Source organism: Ursus maritimus, unplaced genomic scaffold, assembly GCF_017311325.1.
Source record: "Ursus maritimus isolate PB19 unplaced genomic scaffold, ASM1731132v1 scaffold_11, whole genome shotgun sequence".
NCBI classification, from domain to species: domain Eukaryota; kingdom Metazoa; phylum Chordata; class Mammalia; order Carnivora; family Ursidae; genus Ursus; species Ursus maritimus.
In genome coordinates, this window is record NW_024423453.1 from 4,118,071 (window position 1) to 4,131,828 (window position 13,758).

The 13,758-nt window shown below is 43.4% G+C and overlaps 1 long non-coding RNA gene across 4 annotated transcripts in view; it reads left to right on the plus strand.

Moving 5' to 3' along the window:
- Positions 1–13,758, plus strand: part of LOC103661730 — a 102,556-nt gene that overhangs the window by 73,061 nt on the left and 15,737 nt on the right. For 3 of the 4 annotated variants that reach the window (XR_005833854.1, XR_005833855.1, XR_568226.2), the window contains 2 exons: positions 274–355; positions 8,396–8,598. This is a non-coding gene — a long non-coding RNA (uncharacterized LOC103661730). Of the gene's footprint in view, positions 1–273; positions 356–8,395; positions 8,599–13,758 lie in introns of those variants that run through there. The other variant, XR_005833856.1, reaches the window with a different exon arrangement.

A 13,758-nucleotide genomic window follows, 5' to 3' on the forward strand; every position in this document is an offset into this window, starting at 1 on the left:
TGGTCTTGTAAGATTTGGGGGGTGAAAAAATTTTTGGTAAGTTGCTAAATAAAGACTTTAAACATTTCCCAAACCATGCAAAGGAAAGAGGAAAAGGCAATGGCTTCTTAGACTCTAAGTAGTTTCATATTCTTTATCTCATTTAATATTCACAATTATCCTATGAAATGGGGATTTCTATCAGTGCTCTGTCTGGGCACCTGTGCATTAGACTCCCAGGCAATGAATTTTGGGAAAGAATGCCACCGTTGGCACACCCCCTCCTTCCTCTAGCCTTGCTGGGAATATTGGAAATACAGGTCGGGAAGAGCCTCTGCCTGTCTTATGTGAACACTTCCAACAGAATCATCAAACAGTAAGTATAACTACAGATGCATTTAGGGGCGCCTGGGTGGCTCAGTTGGTTGAGTGTCTGCCTTCGGCTCGGGTCATGATCCCAGGGTCCTAGGATCAAGCTCTGTGTGGGGCTCCCTGCTCAGCAGGGAGTCTGCTTCTCCCTCTCTCTGCCTCTCTCTCTGCTCGTGCTCTCTCTCTCAAATAAATAAAAAATCTTTTTAAAAAAAGATGCATTTAATGACCATTTGGCAGTAAATGGCATCTGGAAACTCAAATTCTCCGTACCACCAAAGTAAAAGCCGAGATTTGCTGACATACTTCCCGCCTGCCGGGAGCTATGTTAAACGCTTCACATATATTACCTAGTTTAATCCTTCAGCAGCCTGCAAGGTAGGGGCTGTATTTTTTTCTCATTTTCAGAAACGGAGGCTAACGAGGTTGTTAGTCCTCTGAAATCACAGTCAGGAAGTGGCAAAGCCTGGTAGTCTTATCCCAGAGCTGGAATACCTACCTAACGACCCCCACTGAGCACTCAGCATTGTTGGATGCTGTCCTTCCTTTCTTTCACAGCCACTAAAGCCATGGGGTGGGGCCTCTGTTTCCTTTCTCCGAGAACCTCATCACAGAACCTTGAGGAGGCCCTCTTCCGCCATAGCAGCTGTCACGAGCAGGCGTGCTGTGTGACACAAGGAACATCACAGAGAGGTATTTCTTGAGATCCACAGCATTTCCTGCTCGTGACAGGTGATGGCCAAACTGTGACTTGCTGATCACAAAAGGCCTAAAAAAGGGACGTTAAGCATCAGAGGCAGCCGCAGATGGCAGGAGTCCACCCTTTTGCCTGGGTCACACGATGTGCATGATTTCAAAGCCCATGTGCTTCCTCCACGCCACATGAAAGTAAGGACTCAACCAGAAGCAGGATAAGGACTTTGACTCCCTCGCCCACCCCACCTTGTTCCTAAGATATGACTAGGAAGCAAAAAATTAAATAGCTTTAGGTGGATGGGGAGGGGACGGTGGGAGGAGGGAGTGTTCTAGATTCTCAAGGAAGAGCACATCACGTGCTTGTGAGAGTACAGAGGAGGTGGGGTCAGTCTGTAAGGCATTAGAGCCGCATTAATCCGGATGGTTAGTATCATGCTGGTGGCTCAGTTCTACGACGATGAGCTCTTATTACATATTCGTTATGCAGATTGCATTACATTTCATATTGGCCAGTGAAGGGGCCCAAAGGAATGGAATTCACTGTGGGGTGGCCTTTGGGGTATTTTCAGTATATAAACACCATCTGGGTGAGAAGGGGTTGGGGGTGTGAGCTTGGTATGGGGAGGGCAGAATTAGAGAGACAGAGGCTAATGTATGTATGTGGAGTGGGAGCTAATTAGTCACAGTGACCCGGATTTGCATCAGGGTAGGATCGAGTTTTGTAACTTATAAAATAGATCAATTCTTCACCCCTTTCCACTGAGGGGTTGGGGTGCTCCTTTGGTACAGCCCGTTCTGGAGCTGCTATGGTACTTTCAGTCAGTGAGAATCTATCCTGTGAGGTGACAGTCCTGCCGCCTCTCTTTTGAGCAGGCCACCTGTCCAACACAGCTGTGTTGGCCCTACAGGCAGCTTGGATAACATCTGTTCTGTGAGCGCACTGACATCCTTCCATGTAGTTTGGAAGTTGTCAGGGAGCAAACTGTTGCACATTTGTCACTAGTGATCTTTCTGTTTAGTCCTTATTCCTGTGTCTGACAACAAAGAAAGCATCATGTGTCTACAGAACAGCCACTTCCTGGTGACTGTACTAAAATTCACATTTCTTGTTGACAACTCCCCCCCCACCCCGCCCCAGAATTGCTCCCTCTTCATTCCACAAGTGAGCACCCTTCCTGTTCTAGGAGCAGGGGACAGCAGTGAATGAGACAAGAAGATCCCTGCTCTCACGGAATTTGCGTTCTGGTGGGGAGATAGACAATGAACACAACAACTTTTCAAAGCAAACAAAATATGGGATCGTTCTAGAGGACCCTTGGAGAGCTACTTTAGAGGGTTGGTCAGGGAAGGCTTCTCTGAGGAGCTAATACTTAGGCTGAGACCAGAATGACAAGACCGAGCCGGCCAGAAGACCTGGTGGTGCCTTGTGGGCAAAGAGAAGAGCAAATGCAAAATTCAAAGAGAAGGTTACTGGAAGGTTCCTGGAACAGAGGGAATGTGGACCCCACGAATATGGTGGAGAGAGGTAGGAAATGAGATCAGAGAGGTGGGCAGGCCACAGATGGTGTTGAATACTGGAGGCTCCCAGAATGGAGTCTGGGTTTTGTTCTAAGTATCTGGAAAAACCGCTGGAGACATTTGAGTACAGGAATAACATGATCTGATTAATATTTTAAGAAGGGTGCTATAGCTGTTGGTGTATGGAAGGGACAAGCATGGGAACAGGAGACTAGCTGGAGGTCCTTCTGGTGAATGGTGGTGGCTGGGACCAGGGCAGTAGCAGGAGGCAGATTTGAGATGGAGGATACCAGGCACATACTGAAGATACGGAGATAGGAAGAGTGGGGAGGGTCACTTTCAGGGAGGGGGTGAAGGTAAAATCCACTCTTCTGTTTTGGCCATGATAGTCTTGAGATGTTTATTAGATGTAGAAATGGAGAGTCAAGTTGGAAGTTGCTTCTATGTGTCCGGAGGGCAGGGCTGGACATATAAATTTGGACTCTTTTACAAATTTAAGGCTACCTCAATTACAGTAAAAATGAAATATTTTAAAACCTAGATGCATCCTAGAAAACGAACTTAGGAAAAGGAGAGGAGAACGGTTACATTATTTTCCCTGAAGTTACCACATGAACACACACTGATGTATGAAGTACATATAATCTGTACTATATAAGCACCGGTTACAAAGATCAACAAGCCCTAGTATATGGGCTCGAAGAACCCCCAGCCCAGTGCACAACATACACCTATGGACAGATGCTGATTTGTGAGTTACTTCTTCGCCCTGTACCGAACAGAGGCTTTTTACTAGGTGTGCGTGTCATTTTCTTGGGTATCGGATGAGGAAGAGATCCGTGTCTAGTCCTTCAGGTCAGGAGAACAGCCCTGGAGGTCCGTGGGATGACGCGCCGGAGGCGGACCACTCTCGAACGCTCTCGTGGTGCGTGCTGGGCGGGGGCAGGGATCGGACGTCTGTGCGAGGGGACAAAGGAGCCTGCTAAGAGATCACAGACCTTTGCCTTGGGGCTGAGGGAAGGCTGCACAGCAGAGCTGACAGAAAACTTCATTGTGACATTTGAGATGCTTTTTAAACTATGAGCTGGCCTTTGCCAGGGGCCTCGGGACGAGGGGCAAGGCTACCGAAGGAGTTGTCTAGAGCGAAGGTGTCTCCTGGAGAAAGTCAGCCCAAAACACTTTTCTTCGTCTTTGAACACGACTGCCCAGCTGGCCACACGGATCCAGGCAATCTTTGCTAGATCAGTCGAGTTGTTCTTTTACTTCAGAGATCTGCCAATGCCTGTCTTCCAGTGTTCCATACGTGCATTCAAAATCCCGGGTCATTGTCTTTACCCAGCTTGTGGTGACCTGAAACACATTTGCATGTAAAGCTTACCCGGAGAGTGTTCTCCCCTACACACTCCCATCATCTATCACAGCTAGAACTCACAAAAACTGTGCAGAAGGGGATTATTGCGGCCCAACTATAACCTATTTCCTTTTATGTAAAAAGAAATCCGAGATGATAATTGCAGGTAATGACGACGGCGTAAACCTCAGTCTGTTCACCTTCTACCCTAAAGCGAGTTCACCCGGGAGCCACATACTGCAGAGCCGGGCCTGGTTTTCAAACAGGCTGGTGCCCTCCACACGTCTTTGTCGTTACCTTTGTGACAAAATGCTGTTTAGTCACTTCCTGGCTGCAGTTTGCAGTTACTGTCTCTCTCCATCACACCCCTTAAGGCCAGTTCCTTCCTCTTCCTTTTAATGACAATACAGATGTTGAACCGAAGACTTAGAAAGACAGGACCCAAAATGGGCTTTCTTACTATTGGTAGTAAAGTATTTGCAAACCACTGCCCTGTTTATGTCACTTAGGCTGCCCCAGAATTCCCGTAGTTCTCCTGGGGATTGCATGGAGTAACAAAATCACAGCCAGCAAATAGCCCGGTTTGTAGGAAGGCACCAGTCTTAGTCTAATTGGTCTCTAGAATTCTGCTGGTACACGACGGACTGAATAGTCGTGGTTTCTTGGAGGCAGCGGAGAATTAATTTCTCTTCCCCTTCCCAGGTGAACAGAAGATGAAAGTTGATTTTCTGCTGCCAACTTTAAGCATGGCTCCTGACCGTGATTGTGTAAAAACGTTTACTGATTTTATAAGTGACTTTTCCTTGAGTCAGTTACGCGAACTCTCTAATTTCTCAAGGTGCTAAGTGGGGATTGTATCTCCTTTATACAGTTGTGAAGATTACAACAGAGCGGATACCGATAGTCTAGCTAAGAGCCCGGTACCTTCTGAGTGTACAGTACGCTGTAAATTATTTCCTTTTATCCGGAAGCCTTAGGAGGACCGTTTTTATATGATGCTCCTGAGTCCAAAAACTTTCTAAGTTACATAATTAATTTCAGCTCTCGGCAGGGGCCTAATAAAACATCAGTGTCGCCAGTGACCCACGTAATCATCTACTTCAGTGTTCTGAAGAACAAGCCCTGGGGACGTTATTTGGAGTTGCGCTCAGATGGTCATCTTGCTGTCTAAGTGGCCTGACTCCATTTGGTGGACACACAGGGTTCCGATTCACAGTATGCTTGATAAGTCAGTAAATTCTTGGGAGTCCCACAAAGTTCCAGGGCCAGATTTGGATGTAGCTCCAAAATGGACATATTTCTGGAGCTCCCAGCTTTCCTCCAGTTATCCATTTTGTCTGTAAATCTTCATATAAGCTAACCAACCTGAAATAAAAATTTATTTCTTATTTTATTGCTATTTTAAGTAAATATGTTTTAAAAAAATAATTAATCGGAGATGTGCCTCATACTCATAGAAGATCCAAAAGCTGGCCCTTGGGTGTGGTGATCATACATTTTAATTTGCCCAGGACAGACTGAGTTGATGCCTGTTGTCTTACTATAATTATTAATAGCCCCCTCTTTTACTCTTAAAAGTTGTCCCAATTTTGGCAGTATGGTGGGTTGGCCTAGAATAGTGCACCATGTCCCCGTCACTAGCTGTGGGTCTCTCAGGAACTCCAGCCTGGCAGCAGAATTATAAATGATTACATGGCATAGCCCATGGACGTTGCTCCCCCAGTGGTCTACCCTGAATAGCTGAATCTGCAAATGTCAGGGATCTCCAGGATTTAAACTCCCACTGAGCCACATCTGTCTACCACGAAGCAGCCCCCCCTCAGATGGGATGTGCAGTCTTTCAGCAGGCAGACTCCCACTTCGTTCAGAGGATTTCACCAGTGTTGGAGGTTACTTCCTATCACCAGGTTTTTATGGCATCAGAACCCAGCCTGAATAGTTCTGTTTTCTGCTCTCAAGCTGTGTTGTTACTCGAGTGTGCTTCTTAAAACAGTGATCATGTAACTCATTAAATGCCTTCAAGAAAAAGGAGATGTAAGGACCTAATTTTATTGACTGACATGGACAGCAGAGACACACAGAGCCTGCTCACATCCTTCGCAAAGTCTGGATTCAGAGACACTTCTCCACTCCTCTCCTGCCATAGGGACAGACGCCATCACACATGTTTATTGACTGGTAGATAGCAAAGATCTGTTGGCCAGATGCATGTGCGTAAAACAACATGGGCCTTGACAGGAGATGTTCTTGTGGCTGCATTGAGGAAAAATGTCTCCACCCAGAGCTGCTGTGATCACATTGTTGATACCAAACCAGCTGGCTGTGAACTCAGTGGGTCATCTCGTATACACTTTACCCTCTAGGATGGACAGTGTTCACCCCTACTCAGAAAGGCTGTCTCAAACAACAAAAATAGGTCACCTTTTTTTTAGAGGTTAAGAAGGTGGATAGAGGATAAAATTCGCACACCCCTGTAGTTAACACACTTTGTTCTATTCAACATCCTACCTCAAATTCACGCACTTTAGTTGAATCTCCAAACTTTTTTTAATGCTTTGCTCACCGCAAGTATGACTACCATCCGTCACCATGTAACACTACAATTTCAAGTCCAATCCCCCAGCTCGTTATTTTGATGGACACAGGGCAAGAGCTCACGGTTCTCACTACACTAACAAAATAACAATAGCAAACACAGAGCGCTAACTATGTGCCAGGCACTGGTTCAAGCATCTTACATATAGTAGCAAACCTAATCCTCACAAAAATGTAATGAGGCGGGCACTTTATTGTTGGTATCTTACAGACACGGGGACTGAGGCTAGGTCTGGCTCCAGAGTCTGGGTGCCTACACTGTCTGCTGCCCTGCCTCTCGGATACTGGTGATATTCTAGAAAGCAATCAGGGCATTGCAGCTCACGAGAAACGTCTCCTGTCAAGTTCAGTGTTGCTCCACGCATATGCATGTGGTTGATGGATCCATGCCCTGTGCCTGTCAATAGCCACCCCTGTCCCTTAGGAAGACAGTCATATCCCTGTCCTCCCAAACTTCTCTTAAGACACAATTGATCTAAATTGTTTTACTTCTTTCATCGTGAGGACTGTTTCCCAAACATTTAATCATTTTGGTGGTTCTCTCCTGGTGTTCCAGAACATGCTTCACCTGGCGTCTTCAGCCCCATCCCACTTTAGCCTCACTGGATGCATCAAGAAAAGGGGTTTTGTATGGTTTAGGGATAAAGCGGAGAATAAAAACGAACTCTGCCCCAATCCCCCAAACCATAGCTCATTTAACCAGGAGAGTAAGGCAACCATGATCCCCTGGTTCCTTTCTATGACTAATGGAAGAGAAGTCGTTTAGTTTTCTATGAAGAGGGGTCCATATTGTCGCAATTATAATCCTAGTTGAAAATCTTTCTTGGCCACCCAGAAAACTCTGCTGGTGGGAGGGAGACATGAATTACATGTACCGTAAGCAAATAAACAGATAAAGGAGAAACCACGCCATGCTTCCAACCAGCTGTCACATTATTTTGAAATCTCTCCCGCCTTTAGTACATGTTGTAAGATAATTGAAGGTTATATACTTTTTTCTTGTTTCTTGTGGTATTGTGGTCTTCCTCCTTAAAGGGTAGTCATCCTTTCAAGTGAGATCCAACAGCCTTCCTCAAAGGTTGGAAGTAAAACTGAGCCCAAACTACTTTGAAATGATATTTAATATCCGGTAATCGGGGTTTAGGAATATGAAGGTATTTGTATTTGCAGGTTACTTGTTTGGTTACATTATTTGATTTTGTGAAAATTCCATGTCCATTCAGAAGATATTTTAAATAACCAGCACACAGACTACACATAATAGTTGCCCCCAAAATGTTAGTTTCTCATTGTACTGTAGTATGTTAAGTTATCCTTCAGCATGGTTTAAAAATGCCATCTGGTATCCTCAATTTCACACTTCATGTTTGGTTTAGGTTGTCATATGTGATGTAAACATGAGCAAATGACAGTTTTCACATCAGTTCAAAGTGACTATATCTGAAGACCAGCATTTCTTAAGGTGGGGTCTGTGTCACTTTGCTGGTTCATGTGTCAGTATACCAGGTAGTGTACGGGAACTTTTAAAAACATTGTACTAGCTATATAGTTACCTAACATGTATTAGAAGAACTATTTCTAACATACAAACCTATCATTTTGTGGGTATTATTCCTTAAGATGAGGCTAAATACAAAAGGAGTAGACCCAAAGGAAAAACTTGGAGCAAATATACCTATTGTCCAATATGGCAAGAATTTGGAGGGAGGGTCATGAATGTATAAAGTTTGGGACCCACTCATATAGGACATCTTGAGACCCAGGGACTCCGTTTTCCTGGATCTAGTGATGGTTGCAGATAAGTGCTAGGAATTTTCTGGCTCCTAGTCCGATATCTCCTAGATTTATCTTTAAGTCTCACATTTTTCTGTCCATTCTTGACCCTAGATCTTGCTCTTCCCTACCCTTGGACGGGCTTTTCCAATCCTTTGCTCTTCCTCTTCAAGGCCCATTTCAGGTAATACGCTTCTATGAAGCCATTCCCACCCATGAAGTTACATAGCATTTGTTTTTGTTTTTTGTTTTTTGTTTTACACACTCTCTCTCCTCCCTGGCCCCCAGTACAGTCTGCTCTTAGCTTGCTAACCTTTGTGCTATGCTGGGTGTTGAGTAGCCTTGGTTTCTACTGGATGGCCGGTCCGGGGGAGGGCAAAGGAAAAACCAATTCAAGCAAATCACAGATCAAAGTAGGCTCAGAATTTGTTATTAGCTCTGCTCATAAATATTCTTCTAAGTTGACCTGCTATCCACCAGGCCAGTCCAAGAAAACTCACATTCTTTCATATTGTAAATTACATCATCAATCATCTAGGAACAATAGCGTTCATTTTTAGGTGGCTTGCTTCTTTATTAGTAAAAATCCAGATTTTATTGATTTATTATTATTCTGGATTCTGGATTTCAACCGAATTGCAAAGTCAAAGGATATATGTATCTTAAATTTTGATGTTTTGCCAAATTGTCCTCAAGAAAAGTTTCATAATTTATCTCTTGCCAGACACTTGCTGACATGCTTGCTTTAACTTCATAAGTATAGGTCAAAAAAAGAGTATTTCATTGTTGTATTAATTTGCAGTACTAAAATTATGAGCGATGCTTATATTTTAAAATTATGAGTGATGTATATAAAATTTTGAGATATTCATGTTTGTCCTTTGCTTATTTTTCTTCTTTGTCTTTGTTCTTCCTTTTCTCCTTCCTCCTTCCTCCTCCCTTTTCTTTCTTTCTCTCTTTCTTTCTCTTTTTGTTTCTTTGTCTCTCTTTCTTTCCTTCTTTCCACTGATTTATGAGATCTTTTTATACAAGCAATATGTATTATAAAAGTTTTATTCGAGTTTGTCTTTTTACTTTTTTTGTGGTATTTTTTCCTACAGATGTTTTAAATTTTGAGACAAATTCAATAGACGAATCTTTCCTTTTATAGTTTCTGGTTTTTATGGTTTCCATAAAAATTACTTCCCCACAGAATTTTTTTAAAAATCCACCCGTTTTAGGGGCATCTGGGTGGCTCAGTCAGGTAAGTGTCTGCTTCCGGCTCAGTTCGCGATCCCAGGGTCCTGGGAGCAGTCCTGCATCAGGCTCTCAGCTCAGCAGGGAGTCTGCTTCTCCTTCTCCCTCCCCCTCTGCCACTCCCCGTGCTTGTGCTCTCTGTCTCTCAAATAAATAAATAAATAAATAAATAAAATCTTTTTAAAAATCCACCCATTTTAAAATTCAGATTTCTATTTTTCAAAAAGGGATGCTGTATTTGTTCCATTATGACATGTTAAGTGGGACAAGCTACACACATACCTTCCAGGAGCCAGGAAAGATCCCCTCTCAGGCCTCGCTCAGTGGCCTCATGCTTCCCTTACTCCTGTCATTCTGTGCACTGCTTGGCTTTGGCTTCAGCTCCTGATCCCTGAATCAGGCCTTACTGGTTTGGATGGCCTCTTGGAACCCACTTCCTGGATTTATAGACCTCCGTCCCGTGCAATACTGTTTGTTGAGTGAATGCGTCAAAGGGCCTATACTAAAGAGAACAGCACCTGGGACAAAGGAAAGGTTACATAATTGTTAACTATTATTATTTCCAAGTGTTGACTTGAAATTGCCTTTTTCAAGGTTCAAAATGGTTAAATGGTTGAGGCTGCTGACAGGAGAAAATCTATTTCTAAAATTCCAGCAGGATACTGTAAACAAACTAGAAAATATATACTTAGCCATACTCTATTTTGCAATATTTGAAAGGGGTGAATTAGAAGCAATTCCTTTCAAAATAACTGCGATGATCTATTTGGGTTGTGGGATGCTTGAAGTTTGAACCGAGACCTTTAGGGAAGAGACACACCAAGAAGCTTTGCTAGAGGGACCTTCGATGTGTTCTCACACTGTAAGGAATGGCTCTCGCATTGGTTTCTGTGTCAGCCTATGCTCTCTACCTCTCTTGCTGAATGCCTGCCACGTACGTTCATAAACAGTTGTATTTGTTTTTGTGGGATTTTTTTTTTTTTGCCCGTATCAGAAAACAAATCAAGTCCGTGATAAACTATCGTAGATGCGTGTTCTATTTCCCGTTAGATTTTTGCCAAAAACGATACCAGTTTTCGTCAGGTGGAGAGGGCTCTTAGGCTTTTCAAACAAATCTGGAAGAATCATATGAAGCCACCAACTAGCAATGCCTCTGTTTTCTTTCATGATTCTTAAGATCACATCATAAGGAATGAGAACTATTTTATGAAGGCTTCACTAGGAAATTCCATATCATGCTGAAAAAATACACCATCATAGTTAATAGCATCCACTGTAGAGAAATGGATGTACTTAATTTGTATATTTTATGGCACATTTAAAATTCATGGTCTCTCACCATATCCTCAAATGAAATGGGGAAAAAAACCCCTGGACTCCATCACCTGAGATCGTTTTTCACGGGCCTGGAACATTTATTCAGTCTTGTCAGGTGCTGTGCTGGAGCCGGATGGCTCCACCTCGGGAGCGACGAATACACGCAGCTCCTCCAGCTCTGTGTTTAGTGACCTCATGTTGGTAGCTTGAAACTGGCCTTTATGGGAATATTTACACCATGGAGATTGGCAAATACTATACATCAGGGCTTTATTTTCCAAGAGCCATTTTAGCAGTACCGCTGCTGGTTTCCATCTTACATCTCACAGAGGGAGGTGGTTACCAGACTATTACTTGAATAATTTACTTTCTGAGCTGATGTAACTGTGTATCTAAGGGATTATGTAACCGAAAGTCAACAGGTGGGCTTTAAATTATAGAATGAGTACCTAGTTCTGGACTTAGCAAGCGTGACTTAGCAATAAAGAGAATTTTAACTGCAAAAGGCTGTAAAAGTTTTGTAGGCCTGGCTCCTATCCTTGCGACAGGATAGCTGTCATTTTCGTCTATCCGGAAACGCCTCCCTCTCTTCTGATAAGAGCACCTTGATTTTCCTTTGGCCGCTCTCGGTCTACATGGCTTAGGAGGCAGGGACTGTTGACTCCATGTCCACCGTCCTCTCCTACTCTAAAGGTGTGCCGTGACCACCAAGAATTGTGCAAGGGCGAGCACTTGCCTTAGTCCTGGCTCGTGGAATTGCTGCTTTCCCAGTGCCGTAACAATAGGGTCAGAGGAGGCACTTGCTGGGAGCTCGAGTGAATTCCAGCAATTGCTGGTGTTATCAAGAAAGAAGAAACTCCTTCCACTCCTGTTACTTAGCTGATGTGGTGTGAGACTGAAACCGTAGATTTCCATCTTTGCCACCATCTGAGGAATAACCTGCCTGAGTATGAAGTCAACACAAAGGCAGGCAGAGCTGAGTGAGAAGAGATTCCCGATGATATCATTTGACTTCTGGATCCATCTATGCTGAATCTAGAATTATATTGAAACAATTAATTTCCTTTTTGCTTAAGCCATCTAAATTAAATTAGTTTTTTGTCGTTTGCAGTTGAGAGCTCTCACTAATCTAAATCCTTTCTGTAGTAACTCTGATGAGTACTCCGCGGCTGACTTGAATACATCTAGAGATAAGGGCCTCACTATTTTGTGAAGTGAGTCATTTCCTTTTTGAGGATTCTGGGTATTAGAAAATTCTACATTGATCCCAAATTTATCTCCTTTCATTGGTCCTATATGTGTTATCAAGGGCAACCCTTCTAAGCCGATGTCTTTATCTACCTTCCCACCCTCCAAAAATTTTGAGTTAATTACCACACTTCTGCTGAATCTTCCCTGGCTAAACAGACTTAGTGTCCTCAAAGACCCCACAGGATTCTCAGCACCCTAGCCACAGGCTTGTGGGTGTACCACAGTGGGTCAACGTCTTTTCTAAAATGTGGCGTTCCTATGGGCCTGATTTTAGTCACACGGTTGAACGGAGGAAGGAAGGATTATTATCTTGCTCTACCTGGAGGGCTGACTGTGAGTGAAATACCTACAGGGGGAAGTGTATGGTTAAGATCTGGCTTCCATTTCTGTTTTTTACTTATATTTCTCTTGCTATTATTTCACTCCTTCGGGGTTTATTTTCTCTTTCTACCCAGGGGTCTTCTCACCCTTTACCTCTTCTCTATCTCACCACTGCTGCCCCTGCCCCCCAGCTGCTCCTTGTTAAACAAAAATTAGGGAAAGAGTTTGACTCAGATATTGAGTTCAAGTGCAAAATAAATGATAAGTTCCACACGCCCCCTTTCTTCAGGAGTATGTTTTTTTATTTCCATAGACAAACCCTTGTTTAATTGAGTCAAAGAACAAACGTTCCACTTGTGGCAGTTTAGCTGTTGTGGAGCCATATTGAGAAGGCGCTTTATTGAAATTATATCATGTTTCAGGCCCCCTTTGCTCACAGACTCTTTACCAGCCTCCAATCTCCAGGGTCCTGCTTTGGCAACCTGCTCCCACTGCCAGTTCTCATATTTACAGCGTGCTCTTCTGAGCTTGGGGATGTCCAGCTGTGTTTTTGCCTTCTTATTCTTCAGGAAGCAAAATACTTCTTGTTCTCAATGGAAGACCGATTAGACGAAAACAAAACAAACATTTCTCCTGTGAAAAGCACAGAGTTCCTCCTGTCACTGGGACAGAGATGACCTCAATGTCCTGGATGGTATCCAAGATAAGAATGAGAGTTGCGTATTTTACACATTGCAGTCATTTCGAGATCACATCCTTTGGCCACTTTTAACCACAGTCTAACTCTGTAGGTTTGATTGGGAAACCAGTCTACCTGATACTATCATTTAAATGACTAAAAATAGCAGACCAATGTCTTTATTTTCATTTCAGACGCATACATTCTATGTGGCTTTAGCATTCTTTTGATATTGCTAATAAGGGATCTGTGTGGGTGTGTGGTTGTTGTTGTGTCCCAGAGACTAGCCCAATTCCTGGCTCTCAAGAAATTTTTTTTCAGTCGTGTGTAAAAAATTAGTATGTAGATATAAATATTCAAAGCGATATCACAAAGCTACTTAAAACTCATTCTCAAAATTTCAGTTCTTCAGCAAGTGTAATGGAGTCGTTTTTTTTTTTTTTTTAAAGATTTTATTTATTGGACAGAGACATAGCAAGGGAGGGAACACAAGCAGAGGGAGTGGGAGAGGGAGAAGCAGGCTTTCCGCTGAGCAGGGAGCCCGTTGTGGGGCTCGATCCCAGGACCCTGGGATCACCACCTGAGCCAAAGGCTGACGCTTAATGACTGAGCCACCCAGGCGCCCCTAATGGAGTTTTTCCGTAAAACTTATTTATGGAGGAAAATTTATGAT